At 46.9% G+C, this 27333-nt stretch overlaps 1 protein-coding gene and 1 long non-coding RNA gene across 3 annotated transcripts in view; one reads left to right on the top strand and one right to left on the bottom strand.

Annotated features, from left to right (window-relative positions):
* Nucleotides 1-7960: 7960 nt before the first annotated feature.
* On the bottom strand, nucleotides 7961-26650 carry LOC141058398 (uncharacterized). Its single transcript, XR_012222154.1, has 3 exons — nucleotides 26513-26650; nucleotides 10103-10261; nucleotides 7961-9591 (listed from the first exon to the last, which is right to left on the bottom strand). It is a non-coding gene; the product is annotated as an uncharacterized lncRNA (long non-coding RNA).
* AHNAK (AHNAK nucleoprotein) overlaps nucleotides 23423-27333 on the top strand; it is a 65860-nt gene continuing 61949 nt past the window's right edge. The window contains exon 1 of one of the 2 annotated variants that reach the window (XM_073554652.1): nucleotides 23423-23438. The gene's annotated coding sequence lies outside the window, so the exon portion shown is untranslated. Of the gene's footprint in view, nucleotides 23439-26617; nucleotides 26758-27333 lie in introns of those variants that run through there. The other variant, XM_073554651.1, reaches the window with a different exon arrangement.

Genomic DNA, 27333 nt, shown 5'->3' with positions numbered 1-27333 from the left:
GGAATAAGCAGAGGACACCAGGGCATGTAGTTCCAAAGCTTTACTCACAGTCTGTTGTGCATACAGGTGCCCGCATCCATGCTGTGTCCTCCAGGTCAGGAGCTCAGTCAAACTCCAGGCAAGATGAAGTACTCCATTCTAACACTCCGCCAACATATGTGCCTTTTCTGAACGTCTCCCTTCTAGCGTCTATTTGAAGTACTCACAGTACTGAGTTACACTGGAGTTCCTGCTTTCAGATGTTCCTATGAACTCTACTTGTGCGGCAGACAGCTGTAGCCTGCTTCGGGGACTCCTTGCTACTACGTCCCGGCTCACTCTCGTTGCTGTTGTGCCCCCAAGCCTTGTGTGGGAATAAAGTGGTGACAACTTCTATTCCTCCTGTGTCTGTCGCAGGACCATTAGTATCCATACAACCTCGGGGACCGGACCCCAGCCATGTGCTGAGAACTTGAGGAAGGGCTCTGCTCTAACCCTAATCCTTAGTTCTCTTCCTCTCCTTACGTTCCGTACAAATCTATCTTTCTTATGGAGAATTAGGCTTTCTGAATATCTCGTCCCTGTGCCAGCAGACCCAGGTCACTGAGGTCGGCTGCAGCACTTCCTTCAATCCATCCCACTCAGGGGATCATCTCTCTCTCTGACTGCTCTAGTCAGACTGACTGAATCCTAATGTCTTCCCACTCTTTTGGTGCAAGCTAAGCTCCACCCACCTCCCAACACTCTTCGTGTTCCAAGCAGGGAGCCACCAAAGGTGCTATCTATGTTGTGTGGGATGCAGGTGTTGGAGTGTGGTCAGGTGTCTCCACCTTACCTGAATGGTGGGGCACCACACCTCAGGAGGAGGTGCAGTACCTCTGTGGCGACTGAACCCTCAGGGGCGCCACATTTGCATTCCTGATTTTCTAAAGTCACATGATGTGTCTGATAGTGTTAATTTATTTAGCTTGCTATTATAGAGCCATTAATGTGTGCTATAAGGCTCATCAGGTAAGCTCAGGGGTGGGATTCAGCGGGTTCTCCCCGGTTCGGTGGAACCGGTTGTTAAAAAAGCAGCCGGTTCCCCGAACCGGGGAGATTCACAGCTTCCTAGTCCCGCCCGCCGCGCCGGATACCGCGCACTGATACGTGCAGCCGGCCAGCCGCAGGGACTGAGCACACCCCGCCGGACCCCAGCGGCTCCCGCGCACTGATACTAACCAGGACGAACCGCGCGCCGCTACCCAATGTGAGCTGCACGTGGTCTGCGGCCTGCCTTCCTAGTCACCCCGGGCCCGGCCTGCCATCTTCATCATCCTGGACTGGTCACACCGGTGCTGCTGTGTCAGGTCAGTATGTGCTGCTGCTGCCTAATGGGGACCTGCTGTGCTGCCTAATGGGGACATGTGCTGGCTGCATATTGGGGACCTGTCCTGCCTAATGGGGACCTGTCCTGCCTAATGGGGACCTGTCCTGCATAATGGGGACATGTGCTGCATATTGGGGACGTGTGCTGCCTAATGGGGACATGTGCTGCCTAATGGGGATGTGTACTGCCTAATGGGGACATGTGCTGCATATTGGGGACGTGTGCTGCATATTGGGGACGTGTGCTGCCTAATGGGGACGTGTGCTGCCTAATGGGGACGTGTGCTGCCTAATGGGGACATGTGCTGCCTAATGGGGACATGTGCTGCATATTGGGGACGTGTGCCGCCTAATGGGGCCGTGTCCTGCATATTGGGGACCTGTGCTGCCTAATGGGGACGTGTGCTGCCTAATGGGGACATGTGCTGCATATTGGGGACCTGTGCTGCATATTGGGGACCTGTGCTGCATATTGGGGACATGTGCTGCATATTGGGGACATGTGCTGCATATTGGGGACCTGTGCTGCCTATTGGGGACGTGTGCTGCCTAATGGGGACGTGTGCTGCATATTGGGGACCTGTGCTGCATATTGGGGACCTGTGCTGCCTAATGGGGATGTGTGCTGCATATTGGGGACCTGTGCTGCATACTGGGGACCTGTGCTGTCTAGTGGGGACGTGTGCTGCATATTGGGGACCTGTGCTGCATATTGGGGACCTGTGCTGCATATTGGGGACGTGTGCTGCCTATTGGGGACGTGTGCTGCCTAATGGGGACGTGTGCTGCCTAATGGGGATGTGTGCTGCATATTGGGGACGTGTGCTGCATATTGGGGACCTGTGCTGCCTAATGGGGATGTGTGCTGCATATTGGGGACCTGTGCTGCCTAATGGGGACCTGTGCTGCATACTGGGGACCTGTGCTGTCTAATGGGGACCTGTGCTGCCTATTGGGGATGTGTGCTGCCTAATGGGGATGTGTGCTGCATATTGGGGATGTGTGCTGCATATTGGGGACCTGTGCTGCCTAATGGGGACGTGTGCTGCATATTGGTGACCTGTGCTGCCTATTGGGGACGTGTGCTGCCTAATGGTGACCTGTGCTGCCTATTTGGGAACAATGCTGCCTATTGGGGACCTGTGCCTGCCTATTGGGGACCTGTGCTGCCTATTTGGGAACAATGCTGCCTATTAGGGACCTATGCTGTCTATTAGGGACCTGTGCTGCCTATTGGGGACCTGTGCTGCCTATTGGGGACGTGTGCTGCCTATTGGGGACCTGTGCTGCCTATTGGGGACCTGTGCTGCTTATAGGGAACAATGCTGCCTATTGGGGACCTGTGCTGCCTATTGGGGACCTGTGCTGCCTTTTGGGGACCTGTGCTGCCTTTTGGGGACCTGTGCTGCCTATAGGGAACAATGCTGCCTATTGGGGACCTGTGCCTGCCTATTGGGGACCTGTGCTGCCTATTTGGGAACAATGCTGCCTATTAGGGACCTATGCTGTCTATTAGGGACCTGTGCTGCCTATTGGGGACCTGTGCTGCCTTTTTGGGACCTGTGCACTGTTCTGATCTCATTCCAATTTATTTATTTATTTTTTTAACTGTTTGACTGCGCCCCTACTTGTATATGTTTGAAGAAAAGGTGCGTGTAAATGGGTGTGGCTTAAAAATGGGTGTGGCTTTCCTACACACAAACACAGAACCTGTTGTTAAAAATTTGAATCCCACCACTGGGTAAGCTGGATCCTCTAAGCCTCAGGTCCAGGTGGGCACAAGGCTCACGGCGTTCATGCAGCAGGTAGGAAGGCACTTGGACAGCGAGGACTTGGCACCCTCAAATCTCAGGAGCAGAAGGACTGATGAAGTGTAACCCAGCAGGGATTAAAGCAAGTTAAAGTACAGTTTGCACAGAAGGGGGAGCACACCCAATGTAGAAGTCTAGAGACTTAATGCCAAGATACAGGCGTGTGTGTTAATGGGCCTTAAATAGGTCTAGGGAGAGGATGTCATCCATGCAGGGCAACTTGCAAAACCCTACGTGGAGCACAACAGAAGGCATTGGACACAGGGGAAGGAAGCAGAGCCTGGTATAATCGAGACAGGTGTGTAACATCTGCAGCGCTTTGCAGACATTATCATCATTGTCCCCATTAGGGTTCACAATCTAAATTCCCTATCTGTATGTCCTTGGAATAGAAGGAAATTGCTCGCCCTCCCAGGGCTGTGGGGTACTCGGTACCGGGCCGGTGTCGGCGGGATGTGTCACAGCAGCGGCGACCCGGTCTGTGGCCCTGGGCGCCCAATTAGCAGGGGAAGATTGAATGGTGGATTGTAGTTAATGAAATAGTTTGTGACGCCACCTGTGGTGTTCGGCAAGTGAGATGTTAAGCCGACGCTGCGTGCAGGTGAAGCTGTAGCCCCAGGGCAGTGTAGATGTAGGGGTAGAGAGGCACCAGCGGTGTAGTAGCTGGTACCCAGGTGTAGCAGTGCTGGGTGTGTTGGCGCAAGAATCAATGGAGGACACCAGGGCTTGTAGTTCCAAAGCTTTACTCACAGTCTGTAGTACACACAGGTGCCTGCCTCTGTACTGTGTCCTCCGGGTCAGAGACTATATCAACCTCCAGGCCAGATGGAATGCTCCCTTCCAACGCTTCTTAGATGGGAGTAGTGCATTTACAGTCCACTAGTCCACCGGTGTCTGCTGCAGGACCATTAGCATCCATACAACCTCGGGGACCGGACTCCGGCCTTGCGCTTAGAACTTCTAGGCAGGGTTCTCCTCTAACCCACGTCCTCTGTTCCCTTTTACTCCTTCGTTCCGTACTAATCTCTCCTTTTCATGGAAGATCAGGTTTCAGTTCAATGTCTTTCTCCTTCTTTCATTTCCCGTGCCAACAGACCCAGGTCACTGAGGTCTGCTGCAGCACCTCCTTCCTCCATCCCTCTCCCAGGGATTTTCTTTCCTCACTCCTCTCTGAGTGACTCTCCGACTCACACTGACCTCTAATCCTAACCCTTCCCACTCTTTTATGTATTCTAACTCCACCCTCCTCCCAGCACGTTTCGTGTTCCAAGCAGGTGCTCTGCTACACTTCAAGCAGGGAGCCGCAATGTGGCTTTGCTGAACTACTGTGTTGTGTGGGATGCAGATGTTGGAGTGTGGTCAGGAGCCTCCAACTTGCCTGGATGGTGGGGCACCACACCTCAGGAGGAGGTGCAGTACCTCTGTGGCGACTGAGCCTCTGGGGCGCCACAGAAACCCACGCAAACATGGGAAGAATATATAGAAACTTCTAGGTGTTCTCCTCAGTGGGATTTGAATCTAGGACCCCAACATTGCAAGGCAACAGTGCTAACCACTGAGCCACCATGCTATCCTGAGCCTTATTATTTTAAAGGGAAGCTGATATCAAATGTACCATTCCTAAAACAGATTCATATTGTACACTAAGCACGGTGGCTCAGTGGATAGCACTGCAGCCTTGCAGCACTGGGGTCCTGGGATAAAATCCTTCCAAGGACAACATCTGCAAGGAGTTTGTATGTTCTCCCCATGTTTGCGTGGGTTTCCTCTGGGTTCTCCGGTTTCCTCCCACACTCCAAAGACATACTGATAGGGAATCTAGATTGTGATCCCCAATGGGGACAGCGATGATAATGTCTGTAAAGCGCTGTGGAATTAATGGTGCTATATACGTGAGTAAAATCAATAAAAAATAATAGTAATAACAATTAAAAAATACCCTCTCTGAAAAGGGTCATACATTACAAAGGATAAAGTTATAAAGTAGTTATAAAGTAGTGCTTACTTTTAAAAAGTCAAGGGGGCGGTCGCAGTCTTCTCCAGATTTATGCAGTCAGGACGTTACAAAGCCACTTCAGCTGCATCCACTGCAGGGAAGAGAGGTTCCACTGAAGCTGCTATGCAGCGCCTGGACTACAGAGACAAGAACCGCCCCCATGACTCTTTACATGGAGCACAAGCCACTCTATAACTTTATTTTTTCCCTTGTATAGAGCCATCTTTGCAAAGTTACTACAGTTGTTTTTAGCACTATCGTAGCACTTTAGGGACACTGTATCTGATGGGATTCCTCTTTTATAAACCTTAGACCCCAAAAACTAACTTTAAGGCAAAGAATCACCGAAGCCATTCCACAATTCTACTAGTGAACCTTAGAAGCTGTGTGTGTGTTGGATTCGGAATCAGCGGACAGGTGGCTCGTTGGCCCGCGCTTCTACATGTTCTGCCTTTGTTATTCCACACTTTGAATATTAAAATTGAAAACGGTCGGACTGGGTGTCGCTCTCATTTTTTTTTAAATTCTTTATTCTCCCATAATTCCTTGCTGCACAAGGAGCGGCTTCATTGGGGCAGGTTTGACTTGTAGAATCTGTGTGTGATGAGCCCGAGGGGCTTTACAGACCTGTAATTGTCATTGTGCGGAGAGAGCAGATATGAGCTCACTGCTGGGGATCTGACAATGCAGCTTTTGTGCACGTAGAAGAGGTTTTACAATACCGAAGTGTAGTGATATGACTACCCAGGTGTCCACAAACATTCGGGGATTCCCTTAAACCCTTTACATACATAGATATTGCTAATCTAGACTATACAGCTCCATAACTTATTTTATAGTCATGCGCATGGTCCGAAAATGGGAGAATTTAGTGAAAATGTACATTAACATTATTAACCCTATTCCTTTCTATGGTTTCACACCTGTTTTCTGACCCCCAGGGGCCACACACAAAAAGACAGAAGTATAACGCTGCCAGTGCTGTCCGCAGTACCGAAATCCCCCGATTAGAATTGGTTGGATCGATTCGCGGGACTCCAGTCCATCAGCCAGGTCAATAGTCTCTGGCTTTTGAACCCTACCCCAGCGCGGCTTTTGATTAGCCAGGTTGGTGCGACATTCCCACTATGGCGTGATGCCCAGAAGATGTCAATCAAAAGTTGCTCCGGGATCCCAGAAGGTAAAAGATTTATGAGCCACCTTTCCTTGCCAATAGAGTCCCACATCAATCTGCCCGATTCTTCCCCCAATACATACATGCCATTAACTTAATTGGGTAAATAATAACATTTAAAGAGGACCTGTCACTTGTCGTAAATATGCCATTTCTTTACCAGGTGTAAATGCCGCCGTTCTCCTGAATCCGGCGTGATTTTTCTTTCGTTTCTGCACCTCTCCTGTCCTGAGATATGGCCTCCTTTTCCCTGTATATAAATCTATTCCTTCCAGCCAAGTGGGCGTAACCCTCAACTCTTCTCAATGCCCACTTGACAAAGATTCAATTTACTTAAAAAGAAGAAGAGGCCATATCTCAGGAACAGAGAAGAGCAGGAACAAAAGGAAAACAACCCCGGAATCAGGAGAACAGCGGCTTTTACGCCAGGTAAAAAGAAAAATAACATATTTATGGCAAGTGACCGTATTTTACCAACCAAAATGTTGGTACGTACTGGAACCTTTGATACCGTTTACAGCACTGTCAGCATTCTTCTTGTCCTTCTTTTAGTGTGAGGCTCATATTCAGGAGATCAGCATAATTTAACCCATGGTAAAAAAGAAATGCATATTAATGGTAAGAGGCAGGTTGTTTTTAAGCCTCAGCCCAGGAAATGCCCAAAACAAAGGAAGAACATTCTTTTTTGGAAACTAATCCCAGCCCCTTTCAGATTGGAACATGTCTTATTATATCCGAAAATTCAAGACAGCCCTGGCAAATGTGGGACTCTTGGCAAATATGCCAGTAACCGTACTCATGGTCAGGGATCCACTCCACCTTCCAGCCTCTTCAAGATACTTCACTTGTACCTCTAGGTTCCTCTGCCTTTTTTGCAAAGGGGAAAATTTTCCTGGGCGAAATAGGAAAGAGGCTGCATATCATAGAAAAATGGTATTTGCTTCCAAATTTTTTGACACCTTTGCGGGGCAGAACTTTTTTTCAAAATCTAGGGGGCACCATTGACACCTCCCCTACAGTTTGACAAGCACTGATTTGCAATAGATGTGTCATGATGCAAGAACTGACAACTCACAAACAGGCAATGATAGTATATGTTCACACTTTGCGTTTTTGCTGCACTTTTGTTCCCCAGGCAAAACCTGCTTTCTTGGCTGTAAAGAAGCTGCTTACAAAAAGAAGGTTCTGTTGAGTTTTTGCTGCGTTTTTGTTGTGTTTTGTGCATTTTGATTACGTTAAGTGGCCCAAAAAAAGTCTGATTTAACTTCCGAAGTTTTTTGCAGCAAAAACGGATAGCTGCATTTTTTGCTGTTTTTTTTTTTTTTTTTCACTTACTCATTGTTTCCTATGGGTGAAAAAAAAACATTCAAATGCGCAGAAAAAATGCGGAAAGTCGTGATATAGCGCAGAGTTCTAACATGCAACAGCTTTCCAAATCAGTCAGGAAAATAAAACCAAGGTGTGCATGATATTTCTGAAATATCATAGATAGCCTTTACTGATACTGTAAAACGCAGCTTAAAATTTGACTTAAAAAACCAGCAACACAAAAACGGAACGTGTGAACATAGCCAGCCATAGGGAAGCTAAGCGTTTGGAGAGGTCAGTGACCATAAATTAAAAAAAGGAACGTTTCATGATTGTGATATTTATGCAACAAAAATGTAGACAATCCACATGTGTGTCATCCGAGCGTGTGACTGTTCGGGAATCATTGCCTCTTTATGCTATATAGTCACATAGATTCTAGTGAACTTGGAAATGAGACCATCTAGGGCAGTGAGAAAGATATACATTGGGTTCAATCATTGTGAGACAGACAAACCTGGTGAAAAAGTTGTGACAGATTTAAGAAAAATGCTGCATGCAACATTTTTTGATGTTGGAAACAATATCATAGAAAACTATGGGATCAGACTTTAGGCTACAAATCTGCAGTAACTCTGTAACTGCAGACTTGTGGATCCTCACATCGCACACTGCTCACTGTGCGGATTCTCCGGTGCCAGCATCTGGAGTCATGTGACTGCAAATATGCATAGTACCGGTCACATTCCGACTAAACTTTTCCAACCTGGCTCAATACACTTGCATTGAGCAAGGCTGAACATGTCGAGTCAGCATGTGACCACATGTATGCATATCACATACTTACATTCATGGCTGCTTCTGCTCCTTGCACCAGAGAATCCTGACAGTGAGCAGTGCACGCAATGTGAGGATTCACAAGTCTGCAGTCACATAGAGTAGCCTAAAGGCCCCGTCACACACAGCGATCTCGCTAGCGACGGAGATCAGTGACCGGCCCCCCTGCCGGTTATCGCTGATTGTGCAGCATCGCGTTTTTCGATCGCTGGTCTCCCGCTGGCCAGCGCACATCGCTGCGTGTGGCAGCGAGAGACCAGCGATCAGCGACGTTGGACGCTGGTTTCTAATGTAAACATCGCGTGGCTCTTAGATACCCCAAGTTTACCTTGGAAACCAGCGTGTACGCCGGTTTCCAAGGTAAACAGCTGGTATCCAAGAGCCGCGGCTCCTGGATACCCGATGTTTACATTAGAAATCAGCTTGCTCGCTGGTCCTGATCGCTGGAGGGGCTGTCTATGTGACAGCTCACCGGCGATCAGCCCAACGATGTCCCAGCGATCCCATCCATGTCGTTTCGTTGGTGGGATCGCTGGGACATCGTTATGTGTAACGGGGCCTTAAGGCTGGACAACCTTTATGGCTCCCATGCACTGTAGATAGTGTAGCCAAAATGTTGATTTTTTTTGTCAGCTCTCTCTCACAAGTGACTCCCAAGTACATAGAATCATCCGGCTCCTGGCTTATCTCCGCACCAAACAAAATAATCAGCCATTAAATTTCCCATGGCCAGATATCGCTTTCTCCCAACGGACGGGCTGCATAGTTGTTAGACTGATCCCGCAGATATCAAAGGGTTTGGCCGACTTTAGTCTCATGTGTATGGGGGCATGGAGAGGCTCTCCAAAGTTTCTGTAGCAGTTTCGTTGCGCCGTTTTCTGTGCCCTGCTGTCACGGAGATGGAATCCATGAATGCTGCAGCGCTGCGTACATACATTCCTGGCACGGCACATGCTGTTCTAAGGACACATTAAGCAGCATTTGTATTTGTACTTTCCCCCTGATTTTTTTCCTACAGCATGGACAGTGAAATAATAGACCGATTGTTGCGGGACAGAGAGTGGAGAGAGCCTTGTGAGTAGTGGTGGAGCAAGTCAGGAGGAGGCAATTTCACAGATCTGGAAACACCAAAAACAGATTTGTTTTATTAGTATCTTGTGCAAAAATTAAAAAAAAAAAAGTGCATAACCCGTTCCAAGGGGCTAAGCCAAACCCACATGGAAATCTATGGATCCAGGACCCACCCAATCCCTTAAGTAATGTTTATCAAATAATATGTTCCTATTCAAGACAGTGTTAGTACAAGGTGTCGCGACAGCCAGATTTCCATGTACTGCACTATATCTTTTGGCTTTCTGATCTACTTTGGTGTTTGGAGCAGCTGCAGTGTGATATTTTTGTATTTTTTTTTATAAGGGGACTTTACTTTCCAGTGCGAAACCATCCCGATATAAAACGAAGATCCTTCTGTGTGAGGAGCCGCTAATGTCATGCATCTTCCTGAAGAATGTGCTAGTATGATCATATCTATTACACAATTTTCATCAATCCATCTGTAAGACGAAAAAATATATATTTTTGATAAACAGCTCATAATGGTGTTAAATAAACTAAATCCTACTCACTTACCAATTGTCTGCTACTCCGTTGCAAATGTCTTCTTGGTCCCTGACAATCTCTGTTCACCGGGCTTTAATGATGGCGTTTCGATCCTCAAAGCCTTTGGCATGGATGAGCAGTTCTTATTTGGCACGGAAAAGTGGAGTTGGTGCAGCAGAGCAATCAATCCTGTTGGAACAATGGAGGCAGATGTAGCAGAAATGAAGCAATGGCAACTGGAGGAGCAAAACTGGAATCAGCAGAATTGAAATGTGACTACTATATTCAATCATTGGCTGCAGCGGTGACCTCAATGGTGTTGATACATCGATTTTCAGCCGTGCTATCTTTGGAGCCGAGTGAACAGAGAACATTAGGGCACAAAAGAGGTGTTGTCAAAGGAGGCGTAAGGGATAGACAAGGTGATTGTTATCCCATTTGTTAAAAAATTCACAAGGTTAGACAGCCCCCTTAATATGACAATAATCAACACACTCAGCAATAAAAGGAATGGATGAACATTTCTTATTCAGCACGGAAAGGTGGTGATGGTGCAGCAGAGCAATTCTGTTGGAACAAAGGAGGCAGATGTAGCAGAACTGAAGCAATAGTAACTGGAAGAGCAAAACTGGAACCAGCAGAGTTGAAATGTGACCACTATATCTATATCCAATCACTGGTCGCAGCGGTGACCTCAATGGTGTTAATACATCGATTGCCAGCCGTGTTATCTTTGGAGCCAGGTGAATAAAGAACATTAGGGGACAAAAGAGGTGTTGTCATAGGAGCAGTAAGGGATAGGTAAGGCAATTATGCCATTTGTTCAAAAACTCACAGGGTTGGACATCTGCTTTATGACAATAATCAATTCATTGACCAATAAAAGGGAAGGCCTTGCACAAGTATATAATGCAGAGAGCCCTTATTAGCATTGACACATAACTTCTCAGTGGCCTGACCAGTTCAGTGCAGACATTTGCAAATATAATGTCCTGATCTGTCCAAATATAGTTTGTGAAAGGAACACCCATTTCTTTGTGGGATATACCCATTCACACTGTTCAGAAATGATATTGTAATCAGGTAGGTTTACATAGGACTTTTCTACCATAGCATTCATAAAGCAAACATTGCAAACCAGAACTTCTATAACCAAGCAGCAACTTACTTAATAAAGACTGAAATAAGTATGAAACAATTATGTAGTGTCTTCTTTCATACATTAGTATGGCACCTTATGAAGCACCCGGGTTAAAACATAATTTTAGGGCTTAGAGTTATGGCCACATTATGGTTCCTTAGAGAGTCATCCTAGGGCTTCCATAAAGGTGAAGGCGAGCTCTGTGGTATATCTGTATGTCTTCCATTTCATACAGGGATATAGAGGCATACAAAGGTGGCATCCTCTTTATGTTCTTCATAGGTAGGTTTGTATTGACCCCTATAAATATCTCACCTTGCATCCTGCTTCCCCAAGTCCCTCTTCGCACCAGGTTGCCACTTTTGTGACATCACTTTCTTGGGCCAGGCTCAGGCAGCATAACGCCACCTGAGTATTCAGGTAGTTGGTGTCCACACAGCCTTAGTCTGATGACACTTCTATGGTCCCCTGATGGTCTCTGTTCACCTGACTCCAGCGATAACCCAGCTGGCAATCACTTATTGTAGAACTGATGTGTCCACACCATGGAGGTCACCACTGCAGTCGATGATTGGATATAGTGGTCAAATCTCAACTCTGCTTCATCGGCTCCCATGGTTCCAGGTACACTACTATGGCCAAATCTGCCTCTGTTGTTCCAACTGGATTGCCCTGCTGCGCCAACACCATTTGACTGTGCTGCAATAGAACTGATCTGAAACTAACTATGTCTCTATTATTCTGCACTAATACCAGAGACCCCAATTTGTGGCTCAGGTGCCATATGTGGCTCGCGGGCCAGTGATGTGTGGCTCATGGTTGTCTGCCAACTTACGGCATTAGCACCCAGTCAAGCAACTAGTTTTGAAGAGGAGGTCTCCAGATGGTGACGTTTTTGAGTAGCCCTGTACAGAAAGGCAGATCTGTATATACTGGCAGGTGAGATAGGGAAAATAAATAACTATTGTAAGTTGGAGATGTGATGATACCAATAGTAAGACCAGGTACTTGAAGCTTGACAGCAACAGTGTGGTAAGTGTGCATAATACAGCTACACCGAATGGGGGTAAAATGGGAGCCCTTGGATGTCAGTGTATTGCCTGCATAGAAGGGGGCCAAGGTCTCAGTTTGCTTTATTTGGGGTAGCTTTAGCTATCATTACATAGGTTATGGTGGGTTCTTAGTGTCACTACTGTGGGGGGGGTTTGGTTGGAGATGGAAGCTGGATGTAGCTCAAGACCATCTCTTAGAGGTGAAAGTAATGGCCGGAGCTGAGCCTCCCCTTCCCCCAGAAGAGGCGTCAGGCGGAGGCCAGCATGACGGGGGGGGTTTGGAGGGTGAAGGTGGGGGGAGTGGGCTTGGTGGGAGGGGGCGTTGCCGATATATATGGTTGAGCAACGGGCCTCCCTCCTCACAGTTCCCGCTCATTTCCCCCAGGTAGTTTGTGGACTCCCCATGGCTGACGTGGAGCGGGTGCTGGAGTGCCTGAGGGCGGCTTCCATGACACAGCCACCAGGGTGGCTGGAAGCGCAAGTGGCGGCGATCACCCCGGGGACGTCCGGGCAGTCGGCTCTGCCTGCAACGAGGGAGCGGCGTGCAAGGCGGGTGAGGCCTCCCGAAAGGCTCTCACCGGATACAGCACCTAGGCCTCCCGTCGGCGCAGGAGCGCCTCCCAGGACCCGCCATGCTGGGCGCCCCGCGTGGCTCACCCCGGCTTGGGAGGAATCCGCAAGCCCGGCGAGGCCCTGCGGCGGTGTCCGGGCCTTTGTCTCACTCCATGCAGGGGGCGGGGTTGACGCGCGCCGGGCGGCGCAGCACCCAGGACCCATCGTGGTCGGCCAGTACAGCGGTAGCGGCCTGCCAAACAGCAGGGCTGTGTCCTTCACCCTCCAGCGGGGGGGTCATTGGATTCATCGGGGGGCTACGGAGGGGGGGTGCCTGCAACGCGGCCTGCTTCCTGCTCTGGGCACAGTGACAGGAGGCCATGTAGCAGGGATAGAACAGCCTGCTGCACTGCAGGGCATGTGCCATCGACCCCCACAACTGGCGGCAGGGGGTACGCTCCGGTCCTACTGAGCTCTTCACCGGGGGCTGCACACGCGTCATTACGGATGGATGGCGCGACATCAGGGGCTCCGATCGCTGCGATTCAGGCAGCACCGTCATATGAGGATCAGCAAGCGGGATCCCCCCTGGGTTTCAGGCCCTGTATCCCGGTTCCCTCAGGGGGAGCCCCGGATGTCAGCGGCAGTCCAGTGGAGCCAGCATCATGAGCCAATCGGGCGTGAACGCATCCGTGGATCCCGGCGGTCCGGCTGGAGGGCTCACAGCCCCCTCGCAGCCTGGTGAGTATGCATCTGTGTCCCCTGTATGTCAGCCACTGTTGTCTTCATTGCTAGGGGGGTGGGTCCCTAGACGGACGGTATGAGTCGTGGGGGGGTGTTAGGTCAATGCTCGCAGACGTCCGCGATTTGTTTTCACGGTTGGAGCGGGGTTTCGTTGCACCGTCTCCATTGGCGGCCTGGGTGGGGTCTCAGCCTGGGGGGGCAGGTTGGGCAGAGCGGGTTAGAGCTGGCGGGGCGCACTAGTGAACCAGTGTATGTGTCGGTGCAAACGGAAAAGGAGAAGGAGTGTCGCATGCACTTGGACGACAGGGCTCACAGTGAGGTCTATGTATGCTTTGAGGGACCACTGGGGGCTCATTTAAAGAAGGACGTTAAGGAGCGCATATGGAAGGACGAATACGTGGAGATATTCTCGTTGTTGCCTCTCGAGATATTTAATTTGGATAAGAACAAGAAGGAGGATAGCAAAAAGGAGGAAGAGGAGAAACGCAGGTGGCTCTTAATTCCTCAGACGTTTGTGAATTGGCAGCAAGCGTTTGCCATTTTGGCAAGCGTTATTGGGGAAAGGGCCACGAACAATTGCTCGGCATTGTTTCGTTACCTGGATGCGATAGGTGAAGCTTACAGAGTTTATGGGGGTCAGGCGTGGCTGAGGTATGACGAACAATTCTGGCAGAGAAAGGCCGTTCGCCCAACCATTCGTTGGGATCAGAAGGATATTGGGTTATGGAAGCGCGTCATTGCTCAAAACAAGTTTGGGAGCTCCTTTCATGGGGGGGCTGGCAGCACCAGCCAGAGCGGCGGTAACTCCAGCGTCACGAGTGGAAGTGGACTGGGGCAGTTGGGAAACCACAAGTTGGGGGTCTGCTGGCAGTTCAACGACGGGCAGTGTAAGTTCGGGGCGAATTGCAAATTCAAACACCTCTGTTCCACTTGCAACGGTGCTTCCTACGGAGCGTCCAAGTGTTTCAAAAAAGGGAAGCCAGGTGCCGGGGGTGGTAATTCTAAAGGGGGAGACTCCAGTGAAACTGGAAAGGATGGTCCCTTATCTAAATAGATATGCGGACAGGGAAAAAGCGGCACTGTTTTAGAGATGGTTTTGTGATTCCGCACCCCCCTTTTGTCATTCCGCTCGCTTTAAAAAATTTGAGTTCGGCTCTGCTTCACCCCGCTGTGGTTTTGGAAAAAATTGAAAAGGAAGTCTCTTTGGGCCGCATGTAATAAAAAAAACTGATGGCACATCTAGAACTAGTCTGAATAGGTGCATACCAAAAGGCAACTTACATATTAAATTAGAAAATGGTAGCACACCAAATATGAAATACGAATAGCAAAATGGCTTTAGTAATACATTTCATAATGGCTTTTTGTAAGGCATATCAAATATGAAATAAGTGAAATATGAATAGCATAATGGCTTTTGTAATCTAGAAAAACATATGAGATACTTAGCACAAAATTTGGCCAAAAGATGTGAGCCCATTCACCAGCGACAAGGTGATCTCAGATTGAATGGGTCCCTATACTGACTGCCTAGTGTGAACTGACCTCTGGCTAGTAACATGATAAAGCCTGTATATATAGGACGATAGGAACCAAACATGTGATTGAATGCGATTAAAATCACCACTTGATGAAAGGCGGAGTGCTCAGTCAGAATTAGAAAATGGTAGCACATCTTGGGCTCACATCTTTTGGCCAAATTTTGTGCTAAGTATCTCATATGTTTTTCTAGATTACAAAAGCCATTATGCTATTCATATTTCACTTATTTCATATTTGATATGCCTTACAAAAAGCCATTATGAAATGTATTACTAAAGCCATTTTGCTATTCGTATTTCATATTTGGTGTGCTACCATTTTCTAATTTAATATGTAAGTTGCCTTTTGGTATGCACCTATTCAGACTAGTTCTAGATGTGCCGTCAGTTTTTTCTATTACTTGTATACTAGTTTTCTGACTGAGCACTCCGCCCTTCATCAAGTGGTGATTTTAATCGCATTCAATCACGTTTGGTTCCTATCGTCCTATATATACAGGCTTAAAAAAAGAAATGGGAGCTAGGAACGCGCGTTCACAGGCATTCCCAGGCACCATCCACTGGCTCATTAGGTATTACTCTGTCCATTCCTAGCTCCCATTTCTTTTTTCACATTGTGTGGCACCTCAGCAGTGTCACCCTTCTAATTGTGCACTGCATATTATTCATCTATTTTTCATTGCACTTCTTATTCCATTGCACTTTGTATGCACAGCAGTTGTTATTATTTGTACACTGTATATATATACTTTTTGGTCATTTATTATCACATTGCGCATTCATATTTCACTTATTTCATGTTTGATATGCCTTACAAAAAGCCATTATGAAATGTATTACTAAAGCCATTTTGCTATTCGTATTTCATATTTGGTGTTCTTTGGGCCGCATGGCCGGCTCTTTCGCGTCCCCGTCGTTTCCGGATTTGGTGGTCTCTCCCCTGGGCGTGGTTCCGAAGAAGGAGCCAAATAAGTTTCGGCTTATTCAGCACTTGTCTTTTCCATGGGGTAGGTCAGATAACGACGGTATTGACCCGGAGATATGTTCGGTGGTTTACTCCTCATTCGATGAGGCTGCACGGTGGGTGCGGAGTTGTGGTCGGGGGGCCCTTATGGCTAAGACTGATGTTGAAGCTGCATTTCGTCTTTTACCTGTCCATCCGGACAGCATGAGGCTCCTGGGTTGTTTTTGGGATGGCAAGTTTTTCGTGGACAGGTGCTTACCCATGGGTTGCTCATTGTCCTGTGCGTATTTTGAGGCCTTTAGTTCTTTTCTTGAGTGGGTGGTGCGCGATGTTTCCGGTTTTGAATCAGTTATCCATTATTTGGATGATTTTTTTGTGTGTCGGCCCTGTAGATTCGTTGCGCTGTCACAGAATATTGCAAACCATCGAGTGGGTGGCTGAACGTTTTGGAGTTCCGCTGGCGCCTGGTAAAACCGAGGGCCCAAGTACGTGCTTGCGTTTCTTGGGGATCGTCATTGACACTGTTGAGTGGGAGTTTAGGCTGCCTAAGGACAAGTTAGCTGACCTGCGGGCTGAGGTGGTCCGAGCGCGCCGCTTGAAGAAAATACTGTTGCGTGATCTCCAGTCGTTGTTGGGGGAAGTTGAATTTTGCGTGTCGTGTGATGCCGATGGGGCGAGTTTTTTCACGTAGGCTGACGAGCGCTACTGCAGGGATTCAAGCCCCCCATCATTTCATCAGATTGTTGTCGGAGCTCAGGGCAGATTTAGCTGTTTGGGAGTCCTTTTTGGTTGGGTACAACGGCCGCACTTTGGTGATGTCTGAGGTTGTTGGTAACGACGCTCTGCAGCTGTTTACGGATGCGGCCGGGGGTATTGGCTTTGGGGCTTACTTCAGAGGACAGTGGTGCGTGTCTCATTGGCCCGACGAGTGGATTGCGTCAGGTCTGGTGCGTAACATTACGTTGTTGGAGATTTTTCCGATCCTGGTGGTGGTGCATTTGTGGGGGCGGGAGTTTCGGGATCAGCGTGTGCGGTTTAATTGTGACAACACGGGTGTCGTGTGCGCAATCAACGGTCTTACCGCCTCGTCTCCTCTAGTCGTTCGTGTGTTGCAGCAATTGGTTTTGCTATGCTTGTCTTTGAATGCGCATGTGACTGCGTCTCATGTTCCTGGAGTCAGGAATGACATAGCTGACTCTCTCTCTCATTCGCAGTGGGATCGTTTTCGCTCTTTGGCGCCAGAAGCAGAGGTCGAGGGTTTAGCTTGCCCGGAGGAACTGTGGAGATTGGCTTACGGGCCGCTGAGTCGCTGATCGAGTCCTCCTTGGCTCCAAAAACTTGGGAGGCCTACCGGGCTGTATGGCGGATGTGGGAGGAAATTGTTGCAGCCGGCCCGGTCATTGGTTTCGGGCAGGATCAAGAGGGAATGCTGTTGGCCTGGTTGGGGCGCGGTTCAATTGATGGCTGGTCTTGGGCAAAAGTTTCACAGGTTTTGGTTGGATTGTCCTTTGGCTTTCGCTTGCGCAAGAGTCGGGATTTGACGAAGTCGTTTTTGGTCAGACAAGCGGCTAAGAGTTTTCGCCCCTGCAAAAGCAGGGGGGATTTGAGGAGGCCGGTATCTTTTAATTTGTTGGAACGGTTGGGCCTTGTTCTGGAGTCGGTTTGTTCTTCATGTTATGAGCTTTTGTTATTTCGTTTAGCTTTCTCGTTTGCCTTTTTTGGGGCTTTATGGGCGGGAGAGCTCATTTCTCCCAGCAAAGGATCGGTTGGTGGGTTATTGGCGAGGGATGTTGTATCGACATCGCGTGGTGTGGAATTTTGGTTACGACGGTCCAAGACGGATCAGTCGGGAAAAGGCTGCCGGGTGGGGTTGGGCAGTGTGCCCGGCTTTTCAATGTGCCCTGTTCAGTGCTTACAGAATTTTTGGGACCTTCGTCCCAGCTTGAGCGGGTCACTGTTGACGGCAGTAGTTTGTCCCGGTATCAGTTTGGTGCTGTTTTCAAAAAGGCTATTCGGTTGTTGGGTGTGGACGAATCCCGATTCGCTCCTCACTCTTTTAGGATAGGGGCTGCCACGGAAGCAGCGGCCGGGGGTTTGGGGCCAGCGTCCATAATGCATATTGGTGGTTGGAAGTCTAATCGGTACCAAAGTTACGTTAGGCCTCAATTGTGAGGGGGGGTGTGGCTTGAGTGGAAGCTTGGTGGCGCACACAGAGTTTACGTTTCTTGTATTTGTGGTATGTTTCAATGTTATCACTACCCCTTTTTTGTTCCAGGTATCGAGCCTTTGCTGGTTTGGATTTTTGGGCACTCCTTCATTCATCGGGGAGCATTGCGAGCTGATGTCCGGAACGAAGGCAGAAAACTGGGCTTCCCCAGGACCATGGCGGTGGTGCAGTGGCTCCCCCACAGGAGAATGCACTAGTACTGAGACCCTGTGAACATGCATGTAGAGATTTCTAGTGGTTGATACTTTGGCTTTGTTGTTTCATCTGTTAAATCCCTTCCCCCATTGAATTTTGTTAAGGCTAAGAAGATAGCAATGTGCAAGAAAGGTATGAAGCAAACGTTTAGAATGCCCAGAGGACAACAGTCAGAAAAGAAAAAAAATCTAAACGTACAATTGTAACTGTATATGTTCCGTCAAATATCCCATTCTGGGATGATAGCCAAGTTTCTGAAAAGGTAGCTTGTAAAACAACACAAACAAGTAGTGGTGTAGCGACTCTGTATTAGAAGAAGGCTCTATATTAGCCATTGAGAAAGTGGCCACGGAAAGTATGTTCATCTTAAAGGGGACCTGTCATATTAAACATGCACTCCGATCAGTGGCCATGAGGTAATAGAGCAGGAGGATCTGAGCCAAAATATATATCATTTTCTGCAAAAAGATTCAGTATAACTTGCATGTTAGTCATTTAAAGCAGTGCTTTTTCTATACTTGGGAGTCAAGTGGGCGGTCCTACTCAGTGATTGACAGCCTTCCTTGAATCAGTTTGAATACAGAAATAGCCGTCAATCCATGAGAAGACTCACGCTCTTGAATTCTTGTATTTTCCCACAAACAAAAAATAAATATTAGTCTGCAGAGATATTGTCAAAATTAGTTCACAGTTGTTATTTTAATGAATGTATTAAATCATGGGGCATCATGCTGAGTAACATGGGCATTTTTTAAATTACTATAGTATTAGATCAGAGCTGAATGAGTGCGAAGAGGAGAAGAGAACTGTCTGAGGACTTGAGAATCAAAATTGTTGAACAATATGAACAATCTCAAGGTTACAAGTCCATCGCCGGAGATATTGATGTTCCTTTGTCCATGGTGCACAACATAATCAAGAAGTTTACAACCCATGGCACTGTAGCTAATCTCCCTGGACATAAAAGGCAGAGAAATATTGATGAACGGTTGCAACGCAGGATAGTCCAGATGGTGGATATGCAGCCCCAATCAAGTTCCAAAGAAACTCAAGCTGTCCTGCAGGCTGAGACCAAGATAGAGCTTTTTGGTAAAGCACATCATTCTACTGTTTACCGAAAGTGCATTACAGTATTAAAGTATGTGTGATCTCATTTCGTGCCCCTTGTACAGACATCGCAGAGCTGGTTTCAGAACTATTAACCTGCTCTTATGTATTCGTCCTCCATCATAAATGCAGCAATGGAATCTAATGTGTCACTCACAGTATCATTTTATTTGGCAAGGTCCAGATTGGGTTGTGGGTCAAAGTCACATAGCATGCAGATTTTTTTAGCAAAGGTCAAATTTTATTTAAGTAACTTTTCAGGGGTTAAAAGAGATACAGAATTTTTAATACAGATGAGATACGAGCCTCTAATATCCTTCCGTCATGGCTTCCTTAATTTACGGAGCTGTGAAAAATATGATGATTTGGGATTTTTTTTTTCTCGGATATAAAAAATAAAGAACAAAAAAAAATTTATATGTCTTCTCCATCCTGTCAGTCCTTGAAAATCTGATGTCATCCGAGTGCAGTCCGATTTTTTTTCAAGGCCCCATAGACATGAATAGCCGGGTGCGATACGGTATTTGTAGGAAAATCATGCATGCTGTGATTTCTTTCCTCAGATGGACTAGATCCAAATAAAAATTCTGACATGTGCCCGGACTCATTGAATATTATTTGTACAAGTGCGATCCGATGTTTTGGCGGATCGTATTCAGACCGAAACTGTGGTCGTCAACACAAGGTCTAACTATGGGGATAATCTGCTGCAGCAGATCCTTCTGATAAGCTCAACACTGGCGGAGGAGATAGGCGCTGACCCATCACTGCTATCATTTGTACTCCAAATGTGTACAGGTGCATCTCACAAAATTAGAATATCATCAATAAGTTAATTTCAGTTCTTCAATACAAAAAGTAAAACTCATATTATATATGTTAGGAACGGCGGAACGCACCAAATAAAAATAAATAATAAAGTGCGTTCGCCGCTCGGGGTCCACCGTGCAGTAGGTGTTACACCGCTGCTAGGTAATGACAGAGGAGCAATATGGCGGTATAATGCGCACAGGTTCAACTTCACCCGAAGTGCACAGAGCGGGCTCTGTTCACACACAGAGGCGCCGCAACAAAAACATACAAAAAGGCTGAGCCTGTTAGAGACACAGGCCTCAGGTAAATGCACACACGGTATAAGGTCGCAGGAGCAGGAACTAAGACAGAGGGTCTGTGTCCGTCTAGACCTACCGTGTGTGCGGCGTCACTACTGCGAACGCCAAGAAGGGCTGCAACTGCAGCGTGGCGCAGGACACTGCCGCTGGACGACAAAGCAGAAAGCAAGCGTGATGTCGGACACTAGCGCAGAGGTGCGGTGAGCACAGTGGCCTAAGGCTTGCCACAGACTGGTGCTGACAGCTAAACTAATTCCCTATCCACAAGCGTAATATCAGAGGGAAGGGGTTTCATAATAAGTCAGTCACCAGAATGATACATCCGTCACCATTCACACATAGCAGTATAGTCTATACTAGCGCATGGCGGAACGGCCATGCGCGCTTTTTATAGACGTGCGGGACCTTCCGGAAGCTTCCAGATCTCCGAGATGGACCAATGAGATCTGGAACAGGACCTGGGCACATGACTCCCGATCTCCAGTGGGAGATCGTCTCATGAGCATGCCCAGTAGGAGCACAGAGGGACTTAGGCTGGAGTCACACATAGCGACTCACCAGCGATCCTGACAACGATATCAATGTGTCAGGATCGCTGGTGAATCGCTATGTGATCGCTGGTGAGCTGTCACACAGACAGCTTCACCAGTGATCAGCACAGCGGCGCCGGGCGTCGCTGTGCACGTTAGTAACCAGCGCGCTGATGCAGGAAGCTTGTAACTAACGTACACATCGGGTATCCAAGGGACGTGCGACCCTAGATACCCGATGTGTACGTTAGTTACCAGCAGATCGCTGGTCTCCCGCCTGTCACACACAGCGACGCGTGCTGGCCAGCGGGAGACCAGCGACCAAAAAAAAGTCCTGGCTTTTCCTGCAGCGATACCGGCAGGGGGGGCGGTCGCTGATCGCTGTCACACACAGCGATCTCGCTGGTGAGATTGCTGTTGTGTCACAAAAATTGTGACTCAGCAGCAATCTCGCTAGCGAGATCGCTATGTGTGACGGGGCCTTTAGTCTCTGGAGCAGTCTGTTACAAAGCAATCTCCTCTGCATTAGAAAGACAGCAGGAGACCGCAGAATGTGAGGCTCTGGATTCCTGCAGAGCAGACACAGAAGCCTGACACCTAACAATATAGTCATTACATACAGAGTGATCTACGTATTTCACGTGTTTATTTCTGTTATTGTTGATGATTATGGCTTACAGCCAATGAAAACCCAAAAGTCATTATCTCAGTAAATTAGAATACTTTATAACACCAGCTTGAAAAATGATTTTAAAATCCACAATCTTAGCCTACTGAAATGTATGTTCAGTAAATGCACTCAATACTTGGTCGGGGCTCCTTTTGCATCAATTACTGCATCAATGCGGCGTGGCATGGAGGCGATCAGCCTGTGGCACTGCTGAGGGGTTATGGAAGCCCAGGTTGCTTTGATAGCAGCCTTCAGCTCATCTGCATTGTTGGGTCTGGTGTCTTTCATCTTCCTCTTGACAATACTCCATAGATTCTCTATGGGGTTAAGGTCAGGTGAGTTTGCTGCCAATCAAGCACAGTGATACTGTTGTTTGTAAACCAGGTATTGGTACTTTTGGCAGTGTGGACAGGTGCCAAGTCCTGCTGGAGAATGAAATTTCCATCTCCAAAAAGCTTGTCGGCAGAGGGAAGCATGATGTGCTCTAAGATGTCCTGGTAGACGGCTGCGCTGACTTTGGTCTTGATAAAACACAGTGGATCTACACCAGCAGATGACATGGCTCCCCAAACCATCACTGATTGTGGAAACCTCACACTAGACCTCCAGCAGTGTGGATTGTGGCCTCTGCTGTGAATGCTCTAATTGCCCCAAACAGTCCAATCCATATGAAAACACCAGTTCTTCCACACTGTTACATGCTGACCAAGGATTGTCACATTTTCCTCTGGCAATCTGCATTACATTATAACTGCAGAAATCCCTTACATGACATATTTGCAGTCTTAAGTGTATTTTCTGGATAGGCTACAAAACCCAGAGGACCATTATTACTGGCTAAATGGTGGTTAGGAATGGTATCTATAATGTGTAACTAATTATTAAAAGCTGAAATGCTACATTTGAATGACACATATATATCAGTATTACGCTTTGCCTGGCTACGTACAGCATATTAGCAGGGAAAAAAAAAAAATCAGTCCAGTGGGCAGTCCTAGCAGTGATTCCCAGCCTTCCTTGAAGTACGTATAGAGAGATAGCTGTCAATCAGCGAGAAAAACCGCCCACTGGACTCCTAAGTCCAGAATTAGTTATACTGAATCTTTTCACAGAAAACTAAATTTTAATTTGCCCAGCTCATTCTGTTCAGATAAGGTTTTTTAGATTTTTTTTTTTTTTTATATAAAAGAGTTTTGAAAAAGCCACAGCTTGTAAAAAGAAAGTGTAGTAGATGTTGATGGAATCAATTCCAAACTGGGCAATGCCGAATTAAAAAATGATTAAAAAACAGGAAACCAATTTAAGCTATGCACACATGGCGGCCTTTAAACCGATACAGCCCTCGAGTTTTCACAGGTGAGGCCGCTTCAGGAAAATGCCAGTGGTCGTTTTCCTGAAGTGGTTTCGCCAGTTGCTTTTGCAGCGGCTCCACCACTGGCTTCTTTTATTCAATACTGTGAAGTATAGAGAACTTGCAGCTTCCAAAAAGAAGCCACCTGAAAAATACCCATGTTTCCGAACCTTGAAACAGGTAACAGAAGTTAGTGACAGCAGATGAAACATGCACAGCAATATCACTGACATTGCTGTGCATTATATTCATTTTATCAGGGAGTTTTCCAGGGCTTTTTCAGGAGTTTTCCCAGTCGAATCTGCCTGTAAAAGACATAATGCACACATAGTGTTTCCTGAAACAGTTTCGGTCTATACATAGTCTAATATGGTGTATAGGACAGATATTGTGAAAACTAATCCACAGTTGTGAACAAGGCCAAATACAGATTCCTATGTAATCATTGCAGTAGATCGAGTAAAAAAATAACAGCTGCCATATGGATCGTGCCTGTATGACATCCGTTTGTTATATGCACCCATTGAGTTTTATGAGCGTATGATCTAAAAAATAGATTAGAATAGTGTATGATTTTTACACATGGACCATCTGTCTGTGTAAAAGCATTTATATGAACCAGCCCATTCTCTTGCATTTATCCTTGTGCTGTCCATTTTTGCTGCATATGGACGGAAAATAAGTTCATAAAGGGGTTATCCAGGCTTGGGGTCCAAGTCTGCAGTCACTCCATGTGGCTGAAGGCTTGTGAATCCTCACCGCGCAGGGTGCGCACTGTCAAGATTCTCCAGTGGTAGCTCAGGGAGCTGCTGGGCATGTGACTGCAAATATACACGATTTGTATATACACGGTCACATGCCCACTAGGCCAGATACGTCAAATCAGAATCACATGACCCCCGTTCACAGTTCCGGCATCACAGAATCCTGACAGTGCGCACTGTGTGCGCTTTAGGGATTCACAAGTCTGCAGGTACATAGAGTGACTGCAGACTTGATCCCCAAGCCTGGACAACCCCTTTAAAGGCTACCATACACAATAAAGTTGGCCAAATTCCTAATGTGAATGATGGGGACAAAAAAAGCACACGGCAGTGTGAATTCAAATACCGAATCCTTTTATTCTCCTGTGTTTTCAGCAGGAAAAAGTTACATGAAAGCTCGTCCAAGCCAGATGTTCATGTGTATTGTGGAATCGGAAGAGTAAGTTGTCAGTGAAATGAGAATCTGCCTCCAGAGATTATTTTAAATGAACAGGGGTGATACCAGTGTGAGACATGTAGATCAGGAGAGCGGACTGTCAGTCTGTACATGTCTCAAACTGTTAATGCCCCCTTTCATTTAAAATAAGGAGACAAATTTACAGGGAGATCTATGTCCGGCCCATAGATCTTAATAGCTCATTTACATATTAAGAAATTCTTGGATTTCTCTAGAAATAGACATCGGATCACAGATATCAAGGTATCATTTTATTAAGCTTCCTATGACCTGCATGTCCATAAAGTATAGACAGCTTGGGAGGGTTGATTATACTGACAGAACCTTTTTGATTAAGCAGTCATTTTACGAGTCATCTGATCTCATTCTCGTCAGTGTCTGCCTTTTTGAGGCGGGCACAAAACCGTGTAAGGCTATGTACACACCTTGCGGATTCGTAGCGGTTTTATTTTCAGCGCAAAATTGCAACAAATCCGCAAATGATCGCTCATCCAAGGTTAATCAATGGGAATCCAGAAATGCTGTGCACCTGCTGCGGAAAATTCCGTCCTGATTCGCACCGTTTTATTTTCCGCAGCGCGTCAATTCTTTTTGCGGATCTGCAATGTTTTTCCACCATTGACTTCCATTGAGGCACTCAAATCTGCAACAAATCCGCAGGTGTAGAAAGGTTTGCTGATTTGATGCAGATTTCTTGGGAAAAAAAGCAGCGGATTTTTTAAAAATGCTAATATATGAGGAGGAAGAGTGTGTGGGTGGAGAATCAAAAATAGAGCCAATCTTGATTGAAGCACATCAACAATGGAGGGAGGACTTGAAAAAGGCAATTTTTTTTTTTTTTTTTTACAGCAGTACATCTTTATTGAGCTAACAAATCCGCAGACAAAGCCACATCCAAATCCGCATGTCAATCTGCACAAAAAAAGCGCGAATTTCCACTGCGTTTTCTGCAAAGAGACGCAGAAATTTCTGCAGGAAAATCCGCAACGTGCGCACATAGCCTAAGAGGTAGAGTGAGTTAGAGTGATCAATGAGTGGAACAAGCTGCCACGAGAAGTGGTGAGTTCTCCTTCAATGGAAGTCTTCAAACAAAGGCTGGACAGACATCTGACTGGGATGATTTAGCGAATCCTGCTTTGAGCAGGGGGTTGGACCAGATGGCCCAGGAGGTCCCTTCCAACTCTACCATTCTATGATTCTAAAATTTGCAAACTGTATCAAAAGTTTACACATGGCACGATACATTTGGCACAAGCGCGGGTTGGACACAGTTGCTCTTCCTTGCACCACCGTCTGGTTGGCATATATTTCTATACACCAGAATAGCTGGAGTATTAGGCCATGTACACACGATGCAGATTTCCAGCGGATCCGCAGCGGATTTTACTGCGCAGAAACGTTGCATATCCGCATTGTGATGTACAGTACCATGTTAATCAATAGAAAAAAAACCCGCTGTGGATTTTTCCGCGCGGTTTTCTTGTGGTTCAAAATATGCAGCGTGTCACTTCTTTTGTGCGGTTTTCCACCTGCTCCATTCGACAAATCCGCAGGGGGAAATCTGCACAAAAAACGCAAGAAAAAAGGAAGAAATCCGCAGGAAAAATGCAGGTCATCTGACCTGCGGATTTCTTCAATTCTGCACGGAAAAATCCGCAGGGCAAAAAAGTCCGTCTGCACTCAGCCTTAGCCTCGTAGTATGGAGCAGCTTTTAATTATATTATTTGGTACTTTTTTTTTTTTTTTAAGAGTTCTTATCGGCCACATCCTGTTTCCTAGACGGCTTTGAAAATGGTTTAGGTAGATGCACATAAAAAAAAGTCTAAAATACATTCTGTAGTCCATCATCCATCATTTGTGGCACAGAGTTGTGGCAAGTTGCTTCCAAAAGTAGCTAGTGCCACTTTTTTTTTTTCCATGTCTGATCCAGTATATTAAAAGTTATTACAACAGTTTAGAAAACATTTTCCAGAGTAGAAAGGATGTAATAGCTCTGCAAAAAAAAAAAACCCCAAAAACTAGAAGACATTCACCTGGTGCCCAGTTGTGCTCCATAGGTGTTAGAGAGGCTCAGTGTGTGCAGTGTCAGGCAGGCAGCAGGCTTGTAGCCCTGGGCAGGGCAGGCTCAGCCTACTCTCCAGGATTGGACACAGACACACCCATACTGTGCAGTATAGCAGCCCAGCCCTGCCTGCACTCATCACTTAGCTCTGCTTACCCAAGGCAGACCAGAGCCGCTGGCTCCCTGCACGTATTGTGCCAGCCAAGGACCACACAGGTAACCAGACTGCATGCTCTTCCCTGTGTGTACAGTCCCTTACAAGATTTTCTGCAATTCAGGAACTCTCTTCTTTTGCTTTCCTTCTTCTAAAGTTTTTTTTTTTTTTTTATTTTGTGCTCAAGTTGCAGGCCTTTTTGTTTTGTGCTTTTACTGTGATATATCTGCTTTTCTAAAGGCCGGTATATGTGATGCTACCGTATAGAGAGGATCTGAACAAGTGTTTGTTTATTTATTGTAAAAGTATCAGTTTCCTCCAGGAGTGAAAACGCGTATGCGCCTTTCTGTGCGCAGGTGATATCAAGGGGGGGGAGTGAAGATGTCTGTAGGGATTTCTTTACTTGTCTGTATACTTCACCCCCACTACATCTATTGTATGCAAGATAAAGCTAGTCTCTGCCTTTTGCATTATTGGCCATGTTTGTTTTGGACTGGATTCGGTGGCTATTACAACACAGAAGTTGGAGGCACCACACCCTCCCCTGGTGGAGATTTTAGAATGGAGAAGGGGGGAGAGTTCGTGGAATATGTAGAAATACCCTTATAAAATACACATTATGTATATCTTTTGTTTTC

The sequence above is a fragment of the Dendrobates tinctorius genome, unplaced genomic scaffold (assembly GCF_039654945.1).
Source record: "Dendrobates tinctorius isolate UK_male_01 unplaced genomic scaffold, ASM3965494v1 ptg000211l, whole genome shotgun sequence".
In the NCBI taxonomy this organism is placed as follows: domain Eukaryota; kingdom Metazoa; phylum Chordata; class Amphibia; order Anura; family Dendrobatidae; genus Dendrobates; species Dendrobates tinctorius.
Note: the sequence above shows the minus strand (reverse complement) of the source record. Positions and strands in the feature narration are given on the sequence as shown.